This window comes from Tachypleus tridentatus, chromosome 4, assembly GCF_004210375.1.
Source record: "Tachypleus tridentatus isolate NWPU-2018 chromosome 4, ASM421037v1, whole genome shotgun sequence".
NCBI classification, from domain to species: domain Eukaryota; kingdom Metazoa; phylum Arthropoda; class Merostomata; order Xiphosura; family Limulidae; genus Tachypleus; species Tachypleus tridentatus.
Window position 1 is genome coordinate 123,212,572 of NC_134828.1, and position 25,468 is coordinate 123,238,039.

Consider the following 25,468-nt stretch of genomic DNA (forward strand, 5'->3'; position numbering starts at 1 on the left):
TACCCTGGTAGACGATATTGTAAGGATCTCTTATTTAGTGTGGAAATGTGTCAACTATTAAGTGAAACTGTTATACCCTGGTAGACGATATTGTAAGGATCTCTTATTTAGTGTGGAAATGTGTCAACTATTAAGTCAAATTGTTATATCCTGGTAGACGATATTGTAAGGATCTCTTATTTAGTATGGAAATGTGTCAACTATTAAGTAAAACTGTTATACCCTAGTAGACGATATTGTAAGGATCTCTTATTTAGTGTGGAAATGTGTCAACTATTAAGTCAAATTGTTATATCCTGGTAGACGATATTGTAAGGATCTCTTATTTAGTATGGAAATGTGTCAACTATTAAGTAAAACTGTTATACCCTCGTAGACGATATTGTAAGGATCTATTATTTAGTGTGAAAATGTGTCAACTATTAAGTGAAACTGTTATATCCTGGTAGATGATATTGTAAGAATCTCTTATTTGGTGTGGAAATGTGTCAACTATTAAGTGAAACTGTTATACCCTGGTAGACGATATTGTAAGAATTTGTTATTTATATGCAAAAACGGCTCGTTTGGGCTGAGAAAACACTTTTACATAGAAGAGCGAACAACGTTTCGACCTTCTTCGGTCGAATTAATTAATTTTCCAATTAATACCAAATTTATTCAAAAACCCGGCACAAAACTGAGGTCTATACTATGTAAAAACTACCCTGACAAACACCACACCAACATTATTTATAAAATACAATGTAATAACTGCCACGACTTCTATATTGGAGAAACAAGTAGAAAAATGGAAACCAGATTCAAAGAACATAAAAAGTCACCTTCACACGTTTTCGAACACTGCAAGTCAAATAAACACAACATAACCATAGAAAACACTCAAATACTAAATAAAGAAACAAACATAAACAAACGCAAAATTAAAAAAGCCTTACTTATTAACAACTTAAACGCAAAATAAACCAATATAAAGGAACGCCATTATACCTATATTAATATAATAAAATAAAATTATATATTCAAACATCTAATACCGCCCTCTACATTGCAACACTCAGTTACACAACCCCTTTCAAACATGTGGTCAGCTTCCGGTCAGTTACCTCTTTCTTTGTGAACCTGACGATGACCGAAGAAGGTCGAAACGTTGTTCGCTCTTCTATGTAAAAGTGTTTTCTCAGCCCAAATGAGCCGTTTTTGCATATAAATTTCTCAACAAGTGGGTTTCTCGTCATCACTGATTAATTTGTTATTTAGTGTGGAAATGTGTCAACTATTAAGTGAAACTGTTATACCCTGGTAGACGATATTGTAAGGATCTGTTATTTAGTGTGGAAATGTGTCAACTATTAAGTAAAACTGTTATACCCTGGTAGACGATATTGTAAAGATCTCTTATATAGTGTGGAAATGCGTCAACTATTAAGTCAAACTGTTATACCCTGGTACACGATATTGTAAGGATCTCTTATTTAGTGTGGAAATGTGTCAACTATTAAATAAAACTGTTATACCCTGGTAGACGATATTGTAAGGATCTCTTATTTAGTGTGGAAGTGTGTCAACTATTAAGTCAAATTGTTATATCCTGGTAGACGATATTGTAAGGATCTCTTATTTAGTATGGAAATGTGTCAACTATTAAGTAAAACTGTTATACCCGAGTAGACGATATTGTAAGGATCTATTATTTAGTGTGGAAATGTGTCAACTATTAAGTGAAACTGTTATATCCTGGTAGATGATATTGTAAGAATCTTTTATTTGGTGGGAAATGTGTCAACTATTAAGTGAAACTGTTATACCCTGGTAGACGATATTGTAAGGATCTCTTATTTAGTGTGGAAATGTGTCAACTATTAAGTGAAACTGTTATACCCTGGTAGACGATATTGTAAGAATTTGTTATTTAGTGTGGAAATGTGTCAACTATTAAGTAAAACTGTAATACCCTGGTAGACGATATTGTAAGAATTTGTTATTTAGTGTGGAAATGTGTTATCTATTAAATAAAACTGTGATACCCTGGTAGACGATATTGTAAGGATCTGTTATTTAGTGTGGAAATGTGTCAACTATTAAGTAAAACTGTTATACCCTGGTAGACAATATTGTAAGGATCTGTTATTTAGTGTGGAAATGTGTTAACTATTAAATAAAACTGTTATACCCTGGTAGACGATATTGTAAGGATCTGTTATTTAGTGTGGAAATGTGTCAACTATTAAGTAAAACTGTTATATCCTGGTAGACGATATTGTAAGGATCTCTTATTTAGTGTGGAAATGCGTCAACTATTAAGTCAAACTGTTATACCCTGGTACACGATATTGTAAGGATCTCTTATTTAGTGTGGAAATGTGTCAACTATTAAGTAAAACTGTTATACCCTGGTAGACGATATTGTAAGGATCTTTTATTTAGTGTGAAAATGTGTCAACTATTAAGTGAAACTGTTATATCCCGGTAGTGATATTGTAAGAATCTCTTATTTGGTGTGGAAATGTGTCAACTATTAAGTAAAACTGTTATACCCTAGTAGACGATATTGTAAGGATCTCTTATTTAGTGTGGAAATGTGTCAACTATTAAGTCAAACTGTTATACCCTGGTAGACGATATTGTAAGGATCTCTTATTTAGTGTGGAAGTGTGTCAACTATAAAGTAAAACTGTTATACCCGAGTAGACGATATTGTAAGGATCCATTATTTAGTGTGGAAATGTGTCAACTATTAAGTGAAACTGTTATATCCTGGTAGATGATATTGTAAGAATCTCTTATTTGGTGTGGAAATGTGTCAACTATTAAGTGAAACTGTTATACCCTGGTAGACGATATTGTAAGGATCTCTTATTTAGTGTGGAAATGTGTCAACTATTAAGTGAAACTGTTATACCCTGGTAGACGATATTGTAAGGATCTCTTATTTAGTATGGAAATGTGTCAACTATTAAGTAAAACTGTTATACCCTAGTAGACGATATTGTAAGGATCTATTATTTAGTGTGGAAATGTATCAACTATTAAGTGAAACTGTTATATCCTGGTAGATGATATTGTAAGAATCTCTTATTTGGTGTGGAAATGTGTCAACTATTAAGTGAAACTGTTATACCCTGGTAGACGATATTGTAAGAATTTGTTATTTATATGCAAAAACGGCTCGTTTGGGCTGAGAAAACACTTTTACATAGAAGAGTGAACAACGTTTCGACCTTCTTCGGTCGAATTAATTAATTTTCCAATTATTACCAAATTTATTCAAAAACCCGGCACAAAACTGAGGTCTATACTATGTAAAAACTACACTGACAAACACCACACCAACATTATTTATAAAATACAATGTAATAACTGCCACGACTTTTATATTGGAGAGACTTTTATATTGAATTTTATATTTATATTAAAAAAGCCTTACTTATACAACAACTTAAACCCAAAATAAACCAATATAAAGGAACGCCATTATACCTATATTAATATAATAAAATAAAATTATATATTCAAACATCTAATACCGCCCTCTACATTGCAACACTCAGTTACACAACCCCTTTCAAACATGTGGTCAGCTTCCGGTCAGTTACCTCTTTCTTTGTGAACCTGACGATGACCGAAGAAGGTCGAAACGTTGTTCGCTCTTCTATGTAAAAGTGTTTTCTCAGCCCAAACGAGCCGTTTTTGCATATAAATTTCTCAACAAGTGGGTTTCTCGTCATCACTGATTAATTTGTTATTTAGTGTGGAAATGTGTCAACTATTAAGTGAAACTGTTATACCCTGGTAGACGATGTTGTAAGAATTTGTTATTTAGTGTGGAAATGTGTCAACTATTAAGTAAAACTGTAATACCCTGGTAGACGATATTGTAAGAATTTGTTATTTATTGTAGAAATGTATCAACTATTAAGTCAGTCACGATGATGAAGGATTCACATGTGTTTAGTGCTATATATATATGTATGTATGTATGGCAGTGGTGTAACAATAATGTGATCTTAGGGATAAAATACGACGTTTTGCTTCACAATTTTCACAATATATAAACGAGATATTTCTAATATGTTAACATTTAATATGTATAAACCCAGAGAAGAAACTGATTGTGTAACTGAAAGCTACACATCCAAGCTACAAGTCTCCTTCTGTAGTCGCTAATATGATTTTATTTCTCTGTTTTCATTGCATATTTTATATATATTAACTTATAACTCATTACTCCTTATTCTATATACAGTATACATATAATGTTATATAAACTAAAACAAGCCCAAACAAATACTAGAAATGCTGCACTAGTTGAAAGGATCCCAGTGTGCAAGCTATAATGTGGGAGAGAGTCCAAACCAGTTATCTGAAATAAATACTATAACTTCCATCCATCACCCATTACGTTCATTGTAACTACCAATTTTCAGACTCCATTCATTAGACATTACCTTTTGTATCAACATTTCAATATTAATAATAAAATATTGTAATTTATTACAAACTTTTCAAACTCTGAATAACTGGGAAGTTACTACGGACTTGAATATCTAAGTGTTGTAGACTTGAATCTGTTAGTGTTCTCAACAACAAGTACATTTACTGTAGACTTGAATCTGTTAGTGTTCTCAACAACAAGTACATTTACTGTAGACTTGAATCTGTTAGTGTTCTCAACAACAAGTACATTTACTGTAGACTTGAATCTGTTAGTGTTCTCAACAACAAGTACATTTACTATAGACTTGAATCTGTTAGTGTTCTCAACAACAAGTACATTTACTGTAAACTTGAATCTGTCAGTGTTCTCAACAACAAGTACATTTACTGTAGACTTGAATCTGTTAGTGTTCTCAACAACAAGTACATTTACTGTAGACTTGAATCTGTTAGTGTTCTCAACAACAAGTACATTTACTGTAAACTTGAATCTGTCAGTGTTCTCAACAACAAGTACATTTACTGTAGACTTGAATCTGTTAGTGTTCTCAACAACAAGTACATTTACTGTAGACTTGAATCTGTTAGTGTTCTCAACAACCAGTACATTTACTGTAGACTTGAATCTGTTAGTGTTCTCAACAACCAGTACATTTACTGTAGACTTGAATCTGTTAGTGTTCTCAACAACCAGTACATTTACTGTAGACTTGAATCTGTTAGTGTTCTCAACAACCAGTACATTTACTGTAGACTTGAATCTGTTAGTGTTCTCAACAACCAGTACATTTACTGTAGACTTGAATCTGTTAGTGTTCTCAACAACAAGTACATTTACTGTAGACTTGAATCTGTTAGTGTTCTCAACAACAAGTACATTTACTGTAGACTTGAATCTGTTAGTGTTCTCAACAACCAGTACATTTACTGTAGACTTGAATCTGTTAGTGTTCTCAACAACCAGTACATTTACTGTAGACTTGAATCTGTTAGTGTTCTCAACAACCAGTACATTTACTGTAGACTTGAATCTGTTAGTGTTCTCAACAACAAGTACATTTACTGTAGACTTGAATCTGTTAGTGTTCTCAACAACAAGTACATTTACTGTAGACTTGAATCTGTCAGCGTTCTCAACAACCAGTACATTTACTGTAAACTTGAATCTGTTAGTGTTCTCAACAACAAGTACATTTACTGTAGACTTGAATCTGTCAGCGTTCTCAACAACCAGTACATTTACTGTAAACTTGAATCTGTTAGTGTTCTCAATTCTCAACAACTAGTACATTTACTGTAGACTTGAATCTGTTAGTGTTCTCAACAACAAGTACATTTACTGTAGACTTGAATCTGTTAGTGTTCTCAACAACAAGTACATTTACTGTAGACTTGAATCTGTCAGCGTTCTCAACAACCAGTACATTTACTGTAAACTTGAATCTGTTAGTGTTCTCAATTCTCAACAACTAGTACATTTACTGTAGACTTGAATCTGTCAGTGTTCTCAACAACAAGTACATTTACTGTAGACTTGAATCTGTTAGTGTTCTCAACAACCAGTACATTTACTGTAAACTTGAATCTGTCAGTGTTCTCAACAACAAGTACATTTACTGTAAACTTGAATCTGTTAGTGTTCTCAACAACTAGTACATTTACTATAGACTTGAATCTGTTAGTGTTCTCAATTCTCAACAACTAGTACATTTACTGTAGACTTGAATCTGTCAGTGTTCTCAACAACAAGTACATTTACTATAGACTTGAATCTGTTAGTGTTCTCAACAACAAGTACATTTACTATAGACTTGAATCTGTTAGTGTTCTCAACAACAAGTACATTTACTATAGACTTGAATCTGTTAGTGTTCTCAACAACAAGTACATTTACTATAGACTTGAATCTGTTAGTGTTCTCAACAACAAGTACATTTACTGTAAACTTTAATCTGTCAGTGTTCTCAACAACAAGTAAATTTACTATAGACTTGAATCTGTTAGTGTTCTCAACAACAAGTACATTTACTATAGACTTGAATCTGTTAGTGTTCTCAACAACAAGTACATTTACTATAGACTTGAATCTGTTAGTGTTCTCAACAACAAGTACATTTACTGTAAACTTGAATCTGTCAGTGTTCTCAACAACAAGTACATTTACTGTAAACTTGAATCTGTCAGTGTTCTCAACAACAAGTACATTTACTATAGACTTGAATCTGTTAGTGTTCTCAACAACAAGTACATTTACTATAGACTTGAATCTGTTAGTGTTCTCAACAACAAGTACATTTACTGTAAACTTGAATCTGTTAGTGTTCTCAACAACAAGTACATTTACTGTAAACTTGAATCTGTCAGTGTTCTCAACAACAAGTACATTTACTGTAAACTTGAATCTATCAGTGTTCTCAACAACAAGTACATTTACTATAGACTTGAATCTGTTAGTGTTCTCAACAACAAGTACATTTACTATAGACTTGAATCTGTTAGTGTTCTCAACAACAAGTATATTTACTGTAAACTTGAATCTGTTAGTGTTCTCAACAACAAGTACATTTACTGTAAACTTGAATCTGTTAGTGTTCTCAACAACAAGTACATTTACTGTAAACTTGAATCTGTTAGTGTTCTCAACAACAAGTACATTTACTGTAGACTTGAATCTGTTAGTGTTCTCAACAACCAGTACATTTACTGTAAACTTGAATCTGTCAGTGTTCTCAACAACAAGTACATTCACTGTAAACTTGAATCTGTTAGTGTTCTCAACAACCAGTACATTTACTGTAAACTTGAATCTGTCAGTGTTCTCAACAACAAGTACATTCACTGTAAACTTGAATCTGTTAGTGTTCTCAACAACAAGTACATTTACTGTAAACTTGAATCTGTTAGTGTTCTCAACAACTAGTACATTTACTATAGACTTGAATCTGTTAGTGTTCTCAATTCTCAACAACTAGTACATTTACTGTAGACTTGAATCTGTCAGTGTTCTCAACAACAAGTACATTTACTATAGACTTGAATCTGTTAGTGTTTTCAACAACAAGTACATTTACTATAGACTTGAATCTGTTAGTGTTCTCAACAACAAGTACATTTACTATAGACTTGAATCTGTTAGTGTTCTCAACAACAAGTACATTTACTATAGACTTGAATCTGTTAGTGTTCTCAACAACAAGTACATTTATTATAGACTTGAATCTGTTAGTGTTCTCAACAACAAGTACATTTACTGTAAACTTGAATCTGTCAGTGTTCTCAACAACAAGTAAATTTACTATAGACTTGAATCTGTTAGTGTTCTCAACAACAAGTACATTTACTATAGACTTGAATCTGTTAGTGTTCTCAACAACAAGTACATTTACTATAGACTTGGATCTGTTAGTGTTCTCAACAACAAGTACATTTACTGTAAACTTGAATCTGTCAGTGTTCTCAACAACAAGTACATTTACTGTAAACTTGAATCTGTCAGTGTTCTCAACAACAAGTACATTTACTGTAAACTTGAATCTGTCAGTGTTCTCAACAACAAGTACATTTACTATAGACTTGAATCTGTTAGTGTTCTCAACAACAAGTACATTTACTATGGACTTGAATCTGTTAGTGTTCTCAACAACAAGTACATTTACTGTAAACTTGAATCTGTTAGTGTTCTCAACAACAAGTACATTTACTGTAAACTTGAATCTGTTAGTGTTCTCAAGAACAAGTACATTTACTGTAAACTTGAATCTGTCAGTGTTCTCAACAACAAGTACATTTACTGTAAACTTGAATCTATCAGTGTTCTCAACAACAAGTACATTTACTATAGACTTGAATCTGTTAGTGTTCTCAGCAACAAGTACATTTATGTGTAAACTTGAATCTGTTAGTGTTCTCAACAACAAGTACATTTACTGTAAACTTGAATCTGTTAGTGTTCTCAACAACAAATACATTTACTGTAAACTTGAATCTGTTAGTGTTCTCAACAACAAGTACATTTACTGTAAACTTGAATCTGTTAGTGTTCTCAACAACAAGTACATTTACTGTAAACTTGAATCTGTTAGTGTTCTCAACAAGTACATTCACTATAGACTTGAATCTGTTAGTGTTCTCAATAACAAGTACATTCACTATAGGCTTGAATCTGTAAGTTTTGTCCACTACTATGTCTCTGGCATGTTTACTCTTGGACTTTCTATCTAGGCTTGATTTTGTGTTTTTAAATATTTTCTCTCTTTAGTGTGGACAATGTCTCTTCCTTTGGCTATTTACCCTTTGGACTGGGCGGTGTGTTTTAAAAGTATTATAAGACTGTATATCATACAAGCATCAAATAAACGGCTGAAGAATTAATTTTGGTAACTAGCATGTCTTACATAAAATATCAAAGTTAGTGATAGGTAACTAGCATGTCTTACATAAAATATCAAAGTTAGTGATAGGTAACTAGCATGTCTTACATAAAATATCAAAGTTAGTAATAGGTTAAATGGGTTGTCTCGACTGTTTTAACGTTCTGTTTGTATAGCTAGGTGGGTTATCAGACTGTTTTAAAATACTGTATGTTTAGTTAGATAGGTTGTTGAAACTGTTTTAACGTTCTGTTTGTATAGTTAGATGGGTTATCAGACTGTTTTAAAATACTGTATGTTTAATTAGATGGGTTGTCGAGACTGTTTTAACGTTCTATTTGTATAATTAGATGGGTTGTCGAGACTGTTTTAACGTTCTGTTTGTATGGTTAGATGAGTTATAAGACTGTTTTAAGGCTCTATTTATGTAGTTCTATGGGTTAACAGACCATTTTAACGTACTGTATGCATTGTTAGATGGGCTATCGAGACTGTTTTAACGTACTGTATGTATAGGTAGATGTGTTATAAGACTGTTTTAAAGTTCTGTTTGTGTAGTTCTATGGGTTATCAGACTGTTTTAACATACTGTATGTATAGTTAGATGGGTTGTCGAGACTCTTTTAACGTTCGGTGTGTATAGTTAGAGGGGTTGTGGAGACTGTTTTAACGTAAGGTTTGTATAGTTAGATGGGTTGTTAAGACTGTTTTAACGTTCTGTTTGTATAGTTAGAGTGGCTGTTGAGACTGTTTTAACATACTGTTTGTGTAGTTAGATGGATTTCCAAGATGATGAAATTGTTTAAGTTGTTGTTGTCTTCTAGGATAAAAACATTAGCTCTTCTGTCTGGTGTCTAGAGACCGTTATTTTCTACCTAAAACCCATTTTCCGACTTTATCGCAACACAGAATGCCGCGGTATGTAAGACCTGGACAAAATCACTTTTCGTCTGTGGTTGCTAGCTGTGGTTGATAACAGCGACATCTGGAAGCTGTCCGTATACGCAAGTTCTCTTGATAAAGAAGGTACAGTTTGACCTCCAAACCCATGAAATACATGTATTGAATGTTATCACTTGTTTTAGTTTTACGTCTGTTTGTAAAAGCTTTTTACATAGTCGTTACACTAAAATTATTTTTGTTTTGTACACATCTGTCATAATGGAGCCGCTCAAGCCAACGCTTTGCAAATATTTTATAATGAAAACAAGATACTTTTACACAAACAAGTGACATAGTTATGCTTCGTTAATTTGCCATTAGGTAGCGCTGTACTTGAATATATCTCGCTTTTGATTCTGCTTAAAGTGAAGACGTCCACTTGTCCGAAACCACTGTGTTTGTGTTTTTCTTATAGTAAAGCCACACTGGGTTTTCTGTAGTATACACCGTAGGTAATCGAACCCCTAATTTTAGGGTTGTAAATTAGAAAACTTACCGCTATCTTAGCGGCGGACTCCAAAATTACACCATGTTGTGTTTTGTGTATGTGTGTTTTATAATTATGTATGTCATACAAATTTGGCTGTAAGGGTTCTCTACATTTTATGCTTCGTAGCTTGATTATTTTCATATCAGTTGCGTTATTGAACGGTTTTGACTTCTAAACTGAACCGATATATATATATATACATCGGTGTAATTTATATATAATAAGTTTTCGTTTTTTTTAACTTAAGATATATGTTTTTTTTTACTTGAAGTTTAAATAATAAATATTTCCCGATAGGCCTAACACCAAATTAGACGCTAATACGAAACTACACTACTAATTGCTCCCATATCGATTGATTCGTAGAAGCATTATTTTAATATAAGTAAAACTAAAAAGTTTTGTTTTTTGAACTTCGCACAAAACTACTCGAGGGCTATTTGTGCTAGCCGTCCCTAATTTAGCAGTGTAAGACTAGAGGGAAGGCAGCTAGTCATTACCACCCACCGCCAACTCTTGGGCTACTCTTTTACCAACGAATAGTGGAATTGACCGTCACATTATAATGCACCCACGGCTGAAAGGGCGAGAATGTTTGGCGCGCCGGAGATGCGAACCCGCGACCCTCAGATTAGGAGTCGAACGCCTTAACACACTTGGCCATGCCGGGCCGAAGTAAAAAGATAAAGTGGCAAACAAGATGATAAATCTACTCATAAGTCCTTTTAACTGTATGCACTGTGACGTGTAGATTAAAAACTAACAACTATTAACATGTATAAATTATAAACACACCCACAGTCTTGAACAATATGTGTAACAATTAATAATTCGTCACTGTACGTATTAAACTCATAACATACAATAACATTGTATTAACGTTCTGGTTACAATACTGGTTTCAAACCATCGTGTTATATGTCTAGTATTATGAATTCAATACTGGTTTCAGATCATCGTGTTGTATGTCTAGTCTTGTGATTACAATACTGGTTTCAAACCGTTGTGTAATATGTCTAGCCTTCTGATCATATTACTGGTTTAAAACCTTTGTGTTATAAATCTCACCTTCTGGTTACAGTACTGGTTTCAAACCGTTGTGTTATATATATATAGTCTTTTGATTACAATACTGGTTTCAAACTATTGTGTTATATGTCTATCTTCCTCATTGCTGTACTAGTTTGTAACCATTGTGTTGTACGTGTCTCAGGACGGTTGGTATGGGTATTAACACTTTTACTAATAAAGCAGAGAACAACGTTCGTTTCGACCTTCTTAGGTTATCTTCGGGTTAACAAAAAAAAGAGTTTGCAACTAACCGTCGCCGGGCACGTCTTAAAGACAAGAGTATAAAGGTGTACGGGATTGTAGGGGGCGTTGGAGGTGGATGTTAGGTTATCAATCAGTACAAGTATGTAGTGTTCCTTTATATTGGTTTAATTTTGGTTTTGTTGTATAAGTAGGGCTTCTTTGATTTTGCCTTTGTTTATATTTGTTTCCCTACTTAGTATCTGGGTGTTTTCTATGGTTATGTTGTGTTTATTTGATTTGCAGTGTTCAAAAACATATGAAGGTGTTTTGTGTGTTCTTTGTATTTAGTTTCCATTTTTCTGGTTCTTTCTCCAACATAGAAGTCGTGGCAGTTGTTGCATTGTATTTTATAAATTATGTTGGTGTTGTGTTTGTCAGTGTAGTTTTTACACAGTATGGACTTTAGTTTTGTACCTGATTTTTGAATAAATTTGGTGTTTACTGGAATGTTGTATTTTGTTATAAGTTTTTTCCAAATGTTGGTTATTTTTTCGTTGATGTCTGGAATACATGGTATGTAACAGTATATGGTTTTGTAGTTTGTTGTATCTTGGGAATTATTATCATTTATTTGTTATTCATCTACTTGTGTGCGTATAATTTTTCAACGTTTTTTCTTTAATAACCTGACAATGTAACTGCAACACCCCCTACTATCCTGTACGCTTTTAAACTCTCGAACCTAAGACATATGCCCGGCAACGATTAGTTGCAAACTCTTTGTTAATGTGAAGATGTTCTAATTAGAAGGTCGAAACATTGTTCTCAGCTTTATTAGTAAAAGTGTTAACATCCATACCAGCCGTTCTGAGATACATTTTTAATTCAGATGGGTTTCTCGTCATTACATTGTGTTATATGTCTAGTCTTGTGATTACAGTACTGGTTCCAAAACCGTTTTATTACATGTCTACATTTCTGATTACAGTACTGGTTTGAAACCGTTGTGTTATTTGTCTAAATTTCTGGTTACAATACTGATTTCAAACCGTTGTGTGAAATGTCGAGCTTCTGGTTATAGCACTAGTTTCAAGTCGTCGTGTTATCAGCTTTTCTTACCCTTCTGGTCGTTATTATTCGTGTTTTTTTAGCTCAGCTAAAACTAACGTGTTATGTGGTAACCGAGGTTTAAAGGAAGAAGTCATTAAGCGTTTATGTTAAAACAAACAACTCATGTCAGAAAGTGAGAGATTAAACGTATTGATTAATTATAGTTACCTGTGATCTTCTCATACTTAACTAATTCAAATAAAGTAAGACCCTGACTAACTGAACGAAGCCACAAGGATTGGTATGTTCGATATTTTTTATGGAGTTAATTGATTGCCCAGCATGGTCAGGTGATTAGGGTGCTTGGCTCGCACTCTGAAAGTTACAAGTTCGAATCCCCGTCTTTTAGAACACGCTTGCCTTTTCAACCGTAAGAGCGTTATAACGAGACGGCCAATCTCCCTATTGGTTAGAGAAACAGTAGACCAAGAGTCGTTAATGGCTAAAATAGGGACGGCTAGCCCGATATCTGTCGTGTAGCTTTGTCCAAAATTGAAAAACAAAGTAGTTATCTGACGGTTAACGAAACGTACATAATGTCTAACATTTATGTATCACTACTGAGTTTCTACTTCCTCGAATTGTCTTCAAGTCAATAACGATATGAAACTAATCTTACCCTTGACCCATATACAAGTTTCTATTAAATATTTAAAGAACGAAACGTGAAAGTTTGAGAAGCGTATTTCGAGCAAACAGGTTTTAAATCCAAACTTGTCTGGTGTTTCTTCCACATAAAAAACTATTCAAACAACAACATTGACCCTTATTTCTGAGACTATATCTATCTACATTAACCCTTATTTCTGTGACTATATCTATCTACATTAACCCTTATTTCTAGGACTATATCTATCTACATTAACCCTTATTTATGGGACTATATCTGTTTAGTGTTCTTGAAACCATCCCAGAACGCTGTTTGTTTACGTATTTTGAACTTTAGTTTATTGTGGTTAAATTACAGCGAATATTTTCGTGCACATGCTGCGACAATGAGTATGCCTGAGGTATTCATATCGACGCTTTAGACAATCGTTGCTTGTGCAGTGCACGTGAAACCTGAATGTGCTTCTTCCAATGCTGGCAGGCAGTCATGATCGCGGCGTGTGTGTTTTAAAACGAGAATTTAACTGGTGTGCGTGCATCTCGTTAGAAAAACAACCTAACTATCTTATGAAGGTATAAATTATCAGAACTTAATTAATTAAAGAATTAACCATCTTCTAGTTTGTTAATTATCATTCCCATCTCTGGCCAGAGAGAAGTAATAGAAAAATTAAGAAAGGAAATTGCATGTATAAATTTAGGACCAGTTATTAGATATATGTATATATAATTAATTAGTACAAATAACTAATAGTTCTAACTAGTTCAAAACATATCTGTACAAACTAGTTTAAAATATGTGTCAGTTAACTTGTCAAAATATATCACTACAAATTAATTGACATATGTTTTGAACTAGTTTGACGAATATGTTTTCAACAAGTTTGTACAGATATGTTCAGGGGCATAGATTTTTTACACCCGATGGGGGGATGATTTTTGCAACCACTTATGTGGACTGTTTAATTTGCAAATTGGTAATCTCTGATTACGTGAACCTTAAAGCTGTAACCATGCAGTCACAGAATAATCTTGTTGCCACGATACTTGCATGTATACTTAGGCCTACTGACTGATACTTACGAACTATCTCTTACATCGAAAAGCTTAGAAGCACGCCTATATGAAAGATATACATTTCGGCTACTGAAAAAGCCTACATCTAGGCCTAATTATGTAATTCGATTGGTAAGAAAACGAGAATCACAAGAACAAACACACAATTTGTAGGCCTGTGATGCGATAAAACAATTCAACAGACCAAACTGTAGGGGGGATGATTGTATGCACCATACCCCCCACCTAAAATGAAGGAGGGGATGTATACCCCATCCCCCCATGATCTACGCCCCTGGATATGTTTGAACTAATTAATCAAGATACATTTTAAAAGTGGTTAACAAAATATATTTTAGAATTAGTCAGTAGGAATGTATTTTAGAACAATTTAAGACGAACGTGCAATATGTACAGTACAAATTAAAGTCTTAAACACATGCACTAGCATGTAAACAAGACTCTGTAAACATTGTTCACTAGTAAACAAACCAAATGTAGAGTAACAAGTCACCGAAGTACTTCGGAAAATCGCCAGGGTAAAAAAAAAAATTAATCAAATCTACAAATGTGTCAATCTGACTCACTGACTGACGATGTTTGAAAGGCATATCTCTATTTAGTCTTCATTTTATGCAAATATAAATATGCCAGATTAAATTACACTATATGGTTAAAAGTATTATTCTTAGTTTACTTATAACCGCGGTAATAACAATAAATAGTTTGTAATGCTAATAACTAGTTAACATCATACTAGTATCCATATTCTATGATTACAAGCACGCTCAATTGACAAGTTGTCAATAATAACTTGTCCTCATTTCACGTACCGGTGAACGATTGCTTATGAGCACGCATTACGCAATGAGCCTGTAGCTGTATCAGCGAGTTGAAAAATTGTGTACCAAGTAGATTATCTAGATCTAAGTTCTATCTATAGTCTAACCTTTGAAAGCGAAGTTTTCGTCTCTTTACATCTGACTCGAGAATTCTGTGTTAGGCAAAGCAATTTTACCATTGCAGTTGGTCCCTAACACGTGAATCTCTTACGTGAGGATGAACGCTTTCACTGTCGAAATCTGACACGACTTTGCTCGAGTGCTCTGGAACGAACATTAAAAAAAATGTAAGTTGCCAAATTTACCTATGTATTTTTTTAAAAACTAAGTATGTTATACTGACATCTAAGGTCGTACCTGAAACAGTGAGATTTTAAAATACGTCTTTCAAGGAAATAAAACTTCAGAAAGGAATAAAATCGTATGTTTGTATCTCAGAACAGCTGTTATTAGTATTAACACTATTATTAATAAGGAGAGAATAACGTTTCGACCTTCATAGGTCATCTTCGGGTTAAGGAAGAGAGAATTTGAATATGACCGTTGAAGAAACAAGCAGAAAAATGGAAACTAGATTCAAATAACAAAAAAAAACACCTTCACACGTTTTTGAACATTTCAAATCAAATAAACAGAACACAACCATAGAAAACACCCAGATATTAAGTAAGGAAACAAATATAAACAAACGCAAAATCAAAGAAGTTCTACTTATACAGCAACTGAAACCAATATAGAGGAACACCCTTATATCTATACTAATTAATAACCTAACATCCACCTGCAACGCCCCCTACAATCCCGTACCCGTTTATACTCTCGTCCCTGAGACATGTGTCCGTCAATGATCACATTCAAATTCTCTCCTTGTTAACCTGAAGATGACTTAGGAAGGTCGAAACGTGTTCTCTCCTTATCAATAAAAGTGTTAATACTCATAACAACCGTTCTGAGATACATTTTTATATCAAGTGGGTTTCTCGTCATCAAAAATCGTATGTTGATAACCTTGAAAAGTCTTTACTCCGATAAAGAGATTATTACTGTAAGAATATAGTTGAGTTTAGAAATAATAATGTTGAATATGTGAAATAAACCTTAGCTATCAATCCATCCAAAACAAAAGCTGCCACACTGGCTAGATGGAAGAAAACTACAGCAAAGATATTGATCAGAGCCAAGAAATGTCGAGAGAAAATATAAGAAAAGCTTTAAGAGGAAAGGCCTAGAGCACAGTCACTCTTGAGACTCAATATCAAGAAAACTATAAGACAAGTGTAAAAAAAAAGGAAGTAGTACCATCAAAAGTAAGGAAACAAGGTAAGGAATGAGAGGGAAAACATTACAACACCTGATGGTTTATAATAATGCAACCTCAAAGTGAGTGTGTCCATCGTTCAACTAATTCAATCCAATCATACATTTGAAATGCGTTTTATCAGTAGTTAATCCTTTCTAAATACTTAAACAACTAAAAAAATCAGTTATTTTAACAATTTTCTGTCAGCTCACCCCTTACTAGTCAGGTAGCTATAATGTCTTTCATAAGCAAAGTATGACTGTTGGAGCTTCGGGTCTCACTTCCGACATCAAACACCACCCTTATGATATTGTGTATTTCATTAGGGTTATGTAATTTGATTACAAACATGCATCTGTACTTGGTTGTCGAAACAAAGTTTAGAACAGAGAAATTTAGCTAGATGCAGCTTTCTTTTAGTTTTTAAGAATTATCAGATTTAGCCTACAGTTCTTGTGTCTCCTCTAGTATTTACTGCACGTTATGAAAATCTAATTTAAAAACATTCAGGTTTAACCTACAGTTCTTGTATCTCCTCTAATATTTATTGCACGTTATAAAAAAACGACTTTAACAACACTCAGGTTTAATCTACTGTTCTTGTGTCTCCTGTAATATTGACTGTACGTTATGAAGATCTACTTTTAAAACATTCAGGTTTAACCTACTGTTCTTGTGTCTCCTGTAATATTTACTGTACGTTATGAAGATCTACTTTAAAAACACTCAGGTTTAACCTACAGTTGTTGTGTCTCTAATATTTATTTTACATGATAAAAATGTACATGTATAATATTCAGATTCAGTATACAGATAATATATATAGTATTGATAACTTATTCATACGTATTTACAGTTTCTAATGTTTACAGAACAGAACCACCACTAATGCTCGCTTTTGTTTACTTAATCTTACACGACACAGTTAACGTGTTTTAGGTTATATAGGATATACGGTGGGTTTCTGACCTTATCGTAACATTTTCCATGATTCTGTCAGACCTTCTCACGATAACTCCCGTGGTTCTGCTCGTGGTCAGAACGCGTAAACTCTAGAAAAGCTGTTTTTATTCATTAAACGTTGTCACAACTTTTCTAATGACCGAGGATTGGTCAATAGTTCTCGGGCCAAACGCCAGCATTGCTTGGCTGCGTTCTCTAGGGAGCTGGGTGACTTCCCTTTGAAGAGGTCCAGCTGGGGTAGGAAGTAGTGTGGACAGCGGCGACACTGGAGACACGAAATCATCTGTAACAGAATACCGTTGAGCCGGTCACCTAGACAGGCCTCGTCCCATTCCAGCTCCCGGGGGTGCTTCTCACACTCGTACAGTAGCAGAGTCTTCAAATGGTAGCTCGTGACAGGATTGCCCGGCAGGTCCAGGTGACGATCCCTCATCGTCTTCAGGATACTGAGGCACTTCTTCCGACAGCCTCCACTCAGCAGGGTCTTCTCGGCTTCCATGAAGTGTAACAACCAGGCGTCACCTTCCATTGAAGACTGTTTACCCTGTAAAAAATATGCAGTCCTTGGACAATAAATCGAATCCTTCGGCCTTCACTTCTGCCACCAGGTTGGGAGTAGGCCAAGGGATGTGTGGTTTGGCCAGTGGGCTGCAGACCGCGGCCAGAGTCCGCTGCAGCGGAACGCCGGTGTGATCTGCACAACATAGCGTTCTCTGATTCTCAGTTTGACCTCCGTGGTGTCGGCGACCATCTTGACCTCGTCTCTGTAATTGCTCTTGTCGCACGCTTGAGCCACGAGCGTTTGAAAACGGCTGCGAATCTTCCGAGCAGAGAGATAGCCCGAGGCCGTGATGAACTCTACCCAGAGTGACATAGAACGCTTGCGGCCGTCACTGAGCTTTAAGACGGCACAACCAGGTAAAGATCCGTCGTCTACGAAGTTGAACACCCCCATCTGGTTGAGGTAAAGGATCACTTGGAACTCGGTCGGTGAAAGCACCTCTAAGCCGTCGAATCTGCTGTTACATTCGTTGAGCGACGAGATAAACCGTGGTTCCTGTACTTCCACCTCCTTCAACACGTCTTGCACGACTTTACAGACGTCTTTGACTGTTTTCGCGACGGCCACTTTGCGGGCCTGTACCCTCTCTCCGTAGAACTTGTTCAAATGATATAGCAGCTTGGACTGGGCTGCCATCGTGTCTGACGGCACCAACATCTCGACCACCGCGGCGTGTACGAAGTACCAGCTGAAGTATGGATGCCCACCGGTAACTTCCGCCACTTCCCGCCCACAGACAACCTGCTGTGAAACACTTAACACAGCTTCAGTTGTCGGTGTACGGTGATTGGTCAGAGAAGATGGTAACTGTCCTGTTCAATCAGTCACTGAGGTAAGTTGGAGACAGATCCCTCCCGGCTGTAGGAGGGACTTACCAGGTGGTCCTTGTCTGTGGATCGTGGACTATCCTCATTCAAATAAGGAAACCGAAATATTATATATTCACATTGTTTTAAGTTAGAATGCTGTTTCAGACTAGAACATTGTTTTGGGTTAAAACATTGATTTAGGTTAGAACACTGTTTTAGACTAGAACATTGATTTGAAGAGAGATGCTATCTGTTACCTAAGATATGGCTGTACAAGAGATGCTATCTGCTACCTTAGGCTCCATAACTGGCGGCAGCTCAGTGGGAGATGGACAGTATATGTCTCTCACGGTTGACAGAACTGAATACACTACCTTGTTCAGGTCGTTCGAGAAACGTATCTGCTAATGATCTGCTGTAGGAAATAATGGCTCAACCTAGCCATGCACTGGTCTCATCAAACTAGTCACATTAAACCAGCCAGGCACTAGTCTCGTTAAACCAGCCATGACGAACGGAACGTTCTAATATTGTACAGTGTTGTGGTTTCTATAGATTATAAGTTTCACTTTAGCAGAAATTCTCGTTTAACAAAGTTACTGTAAGGAGGCTTGGCTAACACTCTTTACCTTCACCAGATGATAATGTTCACGAGACAGTTTAGAAGTGTTTAAATCCATTAAGTAACGAACGAGCGTGACGAGGATCCAAACAATTTACTCTTTGAAACGAAACCTGCAAAGACCCAGCCTTAAAAAGAATGACTATTTTATATTTTCTGACCTGGGTATAGTAAAAACCCAACTTTTGGATGTTGTCCATTTTATTCTATACTTACACTTGCTTCATCTTGAGACAACACTGTAATAAATGTTATCATTGGTACACTGAGCCACAGGTTGTGATCACAGCTAGAGTGACAAGTTGTGGTTAGTAACACTGGCGTACTGGTCTGTCGTCTTTAAAACAATGTTTTAGTTAGCAAGGATTCTGAGCACAAGATATATGGTTTATAGCACGTGGATTTGTATTTACATGGCTGTGTGTGTGTGGAAAGCTACATGTTATTCTTTAAAGAGCCAGAACCATGTAGAGTCTTGCTTGGACAAAATGTTTCCACACTCTTTTATATTAACGTTATTGTCTAGAGTAAATGCCCAAGTAGTAACACAGAAGGTAAGTATGATCAAACAAACATGTATGTGTTGTTATTCTGGTCTTCATAAGTTGTTTTGAGCATTTGTTCGTCTAGACAAGGTCATTTTGCAAGAAGGGTTAACTGCAAACCAATATTAACTAGAACTAACCACGTTACTTAGGTAAGGCAGCGTGTGTGTTTTCTTATAGCAAAGCCACATCAGGTTATCTGCTGAGACCACCGAGGGATAAGACAGCATGCCAAGTTATAGTTAACAGTTGAGTCGTGTTACATGTTTATTAAACCTGATGATAAGATTTGTGTTCATCATTTGTCTGAGGGAAGACTGTATCTCAGGAAAGCATACAGGAGACAGTGTAGTACATATTTAGACATCTATTCATCGTGTTGAAAAAACTACTCTTCATATCCTCCAGAGAAGCATCAGTGGCGCTTCCTACAGGCATCACATGGAAACGATACATTTGCCATATGCTATAACAAGGTTTAACAATAACTTTGCTTTCCAGGATAACAGTACCACTGCCCACAGTGTGCGTATTGTACAGGACTATCTCTACCAAGAGGACGTTACGAGATTGACGTGGCCACCGAAGTCTCCAGGTTGTAAGTCCATTGAGAACTGTTGGGTAGAACTGAATCGGACAGTTGTTAACCACGATTTTAAACTAGCTACTGTAGTGTAGCCGAGTTGCAGGATATTCTAGAGATAAGTTGGGATGAAATCACGGTGGATTACATCAAGAACCTAATCGACAGTATGAGACGTCGCCTTGCGGAGGTTAATATGAGGCCCATACAAGTACTAAATGTTTAAAATGTTAAATGTTGTTATTGTATATATTTTGGTTTTGTTGTGATAGGTGACTGATAAAATTGTTTACTGTTCTGATAAATTGTCCATGAACTTGTTTCCTTATACAAACTACATAAGTGTATGTTTAATATAAAATGCATTTATTGGTTTGACAGTGCCAAATATATTTGTATTCTATCTCAGTAACAATGATCTTATTGGTTATAAAATATAAACCCATTTGACCAGAACTGTATCTATCTTAAGTGATGTGGATGTAGATAACCAGAAGAAGTTCTCATGTATGTATCCATGGTATACTTTTCATGTAGATGTATAAATTGTAGATTTTGTTTATGTGTGTGTATATATATATATACAGAAACTATGGTTACAATACACACACACACACATATATATATATCAAGAGAAAGAGAGAAGGTTACAGAGGCGGACGAGATGCTACTGTTCTCCATTTAACGACAGTATTTGAAAATCAGTATCATCTTCTTCAAATCGTTTTGTTGTGATTTCATTTCGACAGCTGTTGGTTGAAAACAGCCAATTTCAGAACCTCCTCGTTATTACAAGAGACCTAGTATATCTAGTTAAGTATTCCAACCCAACTTACTTCGAACCATTTTACTCAGTGATGTCGAGAAACCCACTTGTTGAGAAATTTATATCCAAAAACGGCTCGTTTGGGTTGAGAAAATATTTTACATAGAAGAGCGAACAACGTTTCGACCTTCTTCGGTCATCGTCAGGTTCACAAAGAAAGAGGTAACTGACCGGAAGCTGACTCTTTCTTTATGAACCTGACGATGACCGAAGAAGGTCGAAACGTTGTTCGCTCTTCTATGTAAAATATTTTCTCAACCCAAACGAGCCGTTTTTGCATATGAACCATTTCACTGTATTTATATATGCGAGACTACATAGCCTAGCTAGCACCATGGCAACAAAGAAAAGGAAGAATGTTCTTCCACCTGATGTCTGGAACTTTATCATCTAGACAACAGTTTTCTTCCACCTGATGTCTGGAACTTTATCATCTAGACAACAGTTTTCTTCCACCTGATGTCTGGAACTTTATCATCTAGACAACAGCTTTCTTCCACCTAATGTTTGGAAATGTATCATCTAGACAACAGCTTTCTTTCACCTGATGTCTGAAAGTTAAAAAGGTAGGGATTTCTCGTATTTTACCATAATGCAAACCCACTTTTTCTTTTAGATGATCCAAAAGTTACACAATGGGCTGTCCCTGATGTGTTCATCGTGGATATCGAAATTCGGTTGTTAGTCTTTAGACTTACCATTGAGCCGCTGGGAAGTGAATGGGGCGTTTTTAATACAAACACTTATTTATACAGTACTTCTTGAAACATACCAACATCTTTAACCAATACAATATGAGAATGATTTGAAATATGGAAGTCAAAGGTCAAGATGAATAATAAAGTAATATGATAAAATTACTCAGATTTAAAGATGAAGTTCGACTATTTAAGAATAATTTTATGGCCTTCTTGTATTCCTGTTACATGTTCCCATTGAATTAATTTCATTTCAACTTGTGATACATAAAGGTTATCCTGAATGACCACCTGGTTATTTCATTTACTTATATTAATGAACCATTTAGTTGAAAATGTAACATAATGTTAACACTATTTAATGATATTTAATACCTCTGGTATAAGCATGGGAAATATATTAATACTATTTTAAGATATTTAAACCATTACATAAGCATGGGTAATAATCGTGTGTGTGTTTTCGTTCAAGAAGAAAGCCACAACGAGCTACTACTTTTTAGCATTATAGGTTTAGTAAACTTGCCGCTGACCCTCTGATGGGCGTGAATAATCATAAAAGATAATAAAAACCGAACACAAATACCAAGACAAGTTGTAACTCACAGTAACACTTGGTAGCCATGTTTAAGCTTGAGTATCTTAATACATCAACAAGTTCTGTATACAGATATTCTTCTGTTCAGATATAACACCAAATATAATTTATTTTCTTTTAGGTGAACAAAAATGATCGCTCACCATAGGTTCACGTGAATAAAGGATTCGATGACGAGGCATCCGCCCTCACTAATCATCTTGGTTTCGATCTCTGTTATCACAACAGGAAACGTGTACTTGGTAATTACTGAACCTCGCCACATTACTTATTAATTATAAAACAGGGTGGGGACAATACTGACAACATCAATAGTAATCTCTCCACGAAAAATCGACCATTCGGCTGCAGGTGCTGGGGGTTTTGTCCATAATTCAAGATTTTCCATGTCAACCACGAGACATTCACCTGCACGTGACATCAAACTTTTACATTCTTTAACTCCTATAAGTCATCGTTACGTTACCTGGATTGCTGTGATCGGCTTCAGTAATCTCTTCTTGGTTAAACTGGACCTAAGTAATTTAAACAGAGATGTAAGTTTGGTTAGACATGAAATGTGATTGAATTTTATATTTTGGTTCGTGAGTAAAATAAATTTTAAGTTCCGTATGTACTATGTAAGTAAGAATACTGGAGAGAGAAGTAACCTGTGTTTCTAATGTTTTTCAATGTTTATCTAAACATTTTACATAATACTTTGATAAATAACTACTTTCGAAGGTTTACTCTAGGCCTAACACGAACGAACGCAGCCGATATGGAATTCTCTCCTGCTGGTTAGAATTAGATAATTTATAAGACTGCTAGTCCAAGTGCACACGGTTCTGTGAATCTTAACAAGTGGCTCTGTATATTACTTGTTATACAATTACTGTTTCTCTTGGTTCCAAATGAGATAAAGTCTGCTTTAGTTGTTTTTATAATATATGTTTCCTAATGAGATAAAGTCTGCCTTAGTTGTTTTTATAATATATGTTTTCTAATGAGATAAAGTCTGCCTTAGTTGTTTTGTAATGTATGTATATGTTTACTGATACTATAAGGTTATGGTTTTGAACTTTAACCTAGTGCTACGCTTTTGTTAAATTTGAATCTATGAAACTTTATAATCCTCCACTCCATATAACGCTGACATTCAGGTTTCGGACCCTGAGGCGGCAGAAAGGATACAACTAAATTATCAAACGGTTTTCATTTAAAACAAGTAAACGAAACATGACCGCCACACCCTGTTGTTTCTGTTGACATGAGCATAAAACATTATCACCACGCCCTGTTGTTTCTGTTGGCATGTACATCTCCTTTCATAGCTATGTCACAATTATATCTCTGAGAAACATACTTCTTAAAATGTTCTAATCCTGATAAACATTCTTTGTGGTATGTACTAATGTCAAGAATCGTTAACAGTGGAATTTTCTAATTCTAAGAAATATCTTGTTTAATATATTTTAATCCATATAACCAGCGGTATGTTCTAATCGTGATAACCGTTCTCAGTGGTCTAATTTCGTAAGAGAACATGAGATGATGTGGTCTATGAGAAAATAAGAGGATTTGGTCAAGTTTCGTATGAGACCATGAGATAACCTGGATTACTTTTATATGGGAACATGGGATAATTTAGTCTAGTTTAATCTGAGAACATGAGAGGATCTGTTCTCGTTTCGTATGATAACATAAGAGGTTGTGGTTAGTTTTGTATGAGAACAAGGGATAGTTTGGTCTAGTTCCGTATGAGAATTTGACAGAAAAATTTAAGGTCAAAAGAAGCAATCGTTTTCCTTTGTAATTAAGTAATTTCAAGAACCTCATACTATCAACACATTATTTTATTATATCGATTTTGATAACATTTATTATTTGTCACTTGTTTGTACTGTGATTTTGTTTTATTTGTTTGTATTAAATTTCATCTCCATCTATCCTTACTGTTTTTGCTGTTTTTTTTGTTTTGTTTTATAACATTACAAAATTTATCATAAGCATTTACCGTATGTATTGTCCAAAAATCGCTGTCAGTGTACTGGAATATTTTGTGTTTACAGAGCCATCTAGTGATAGAAATGTTAACAAGTATGACAGTACAGTCGATAAAGATTTTCTAGATTGGTATTTTGAACCATGTGTATAAGCCAAAGTAGGTTTATATAATGTTTTAACCTACTGTAGCTCCAAAAAATCAATGTAAATGATGTCACTCAAAGGTCTCGTGGAATTTGGTGCTTTACCGACTCAAAAACAACAACAAGAAAACGAAAGAAATTCCTCTAGTTGTGATCAGATGTTTAATTTGTTTTTACCGTGTGTTAATATTTGTACAAAAGAATATGTTTTTATATAATATATTCCTTTACTTTTATCAAGATAACAGATGACATTATAAGTTCCGGTATTCTGTCCCTCCCAGCCCAAGTTGGTCGTTCTTTACGATATGTTCTAGTACATACAAATTACGAAAGTATCTATACCGTTTTAAATATATGTATATTAACGTTATGTAATTTTCTCTTTAGATACATGATGACAGCACTATCTCATTTGAACTTGTACCATTAATGTTCTAAATTCTGTTATCGGATAAGTTTGATGTGGAAAATATGCTAAGGGAAATTGTTTGTTTTGTTTGTTTGTTTTGAATTTCGTACAAAGCTAATCGATGGCTATCTGCGCTAGCCGTCCCTAATTTAGCAGTGGAAGACTAGAGGGAAGGCAGCTAGTCATCACCACCCACCGCCGACTCTTGGGCTACTCTTTTACCAACGAATAGTGGGATTGACCATCACATTATAACGCCCCCACGGCTGGGAGGGCGAACATATTTGGTGAGACCGGGATTCGAACCCGCG

At 35.0% G+C, this 25,468-nt stretch overlaps 1 pseudogene; it reads right to left on the minus strand.

Moving 5' to 3' along the window:
- Nucleotides 1-17,181: 17,181 nt before the first annotated feature.
- On the minus strand, nt 17,182-18,627 carry LOC143248421 (putative nucleotidyltransferase MAB21L1; annotated as a pseudogene).
- Nucleotides 18,628-25,468: the final 6,841 nt, after the last annotated feature.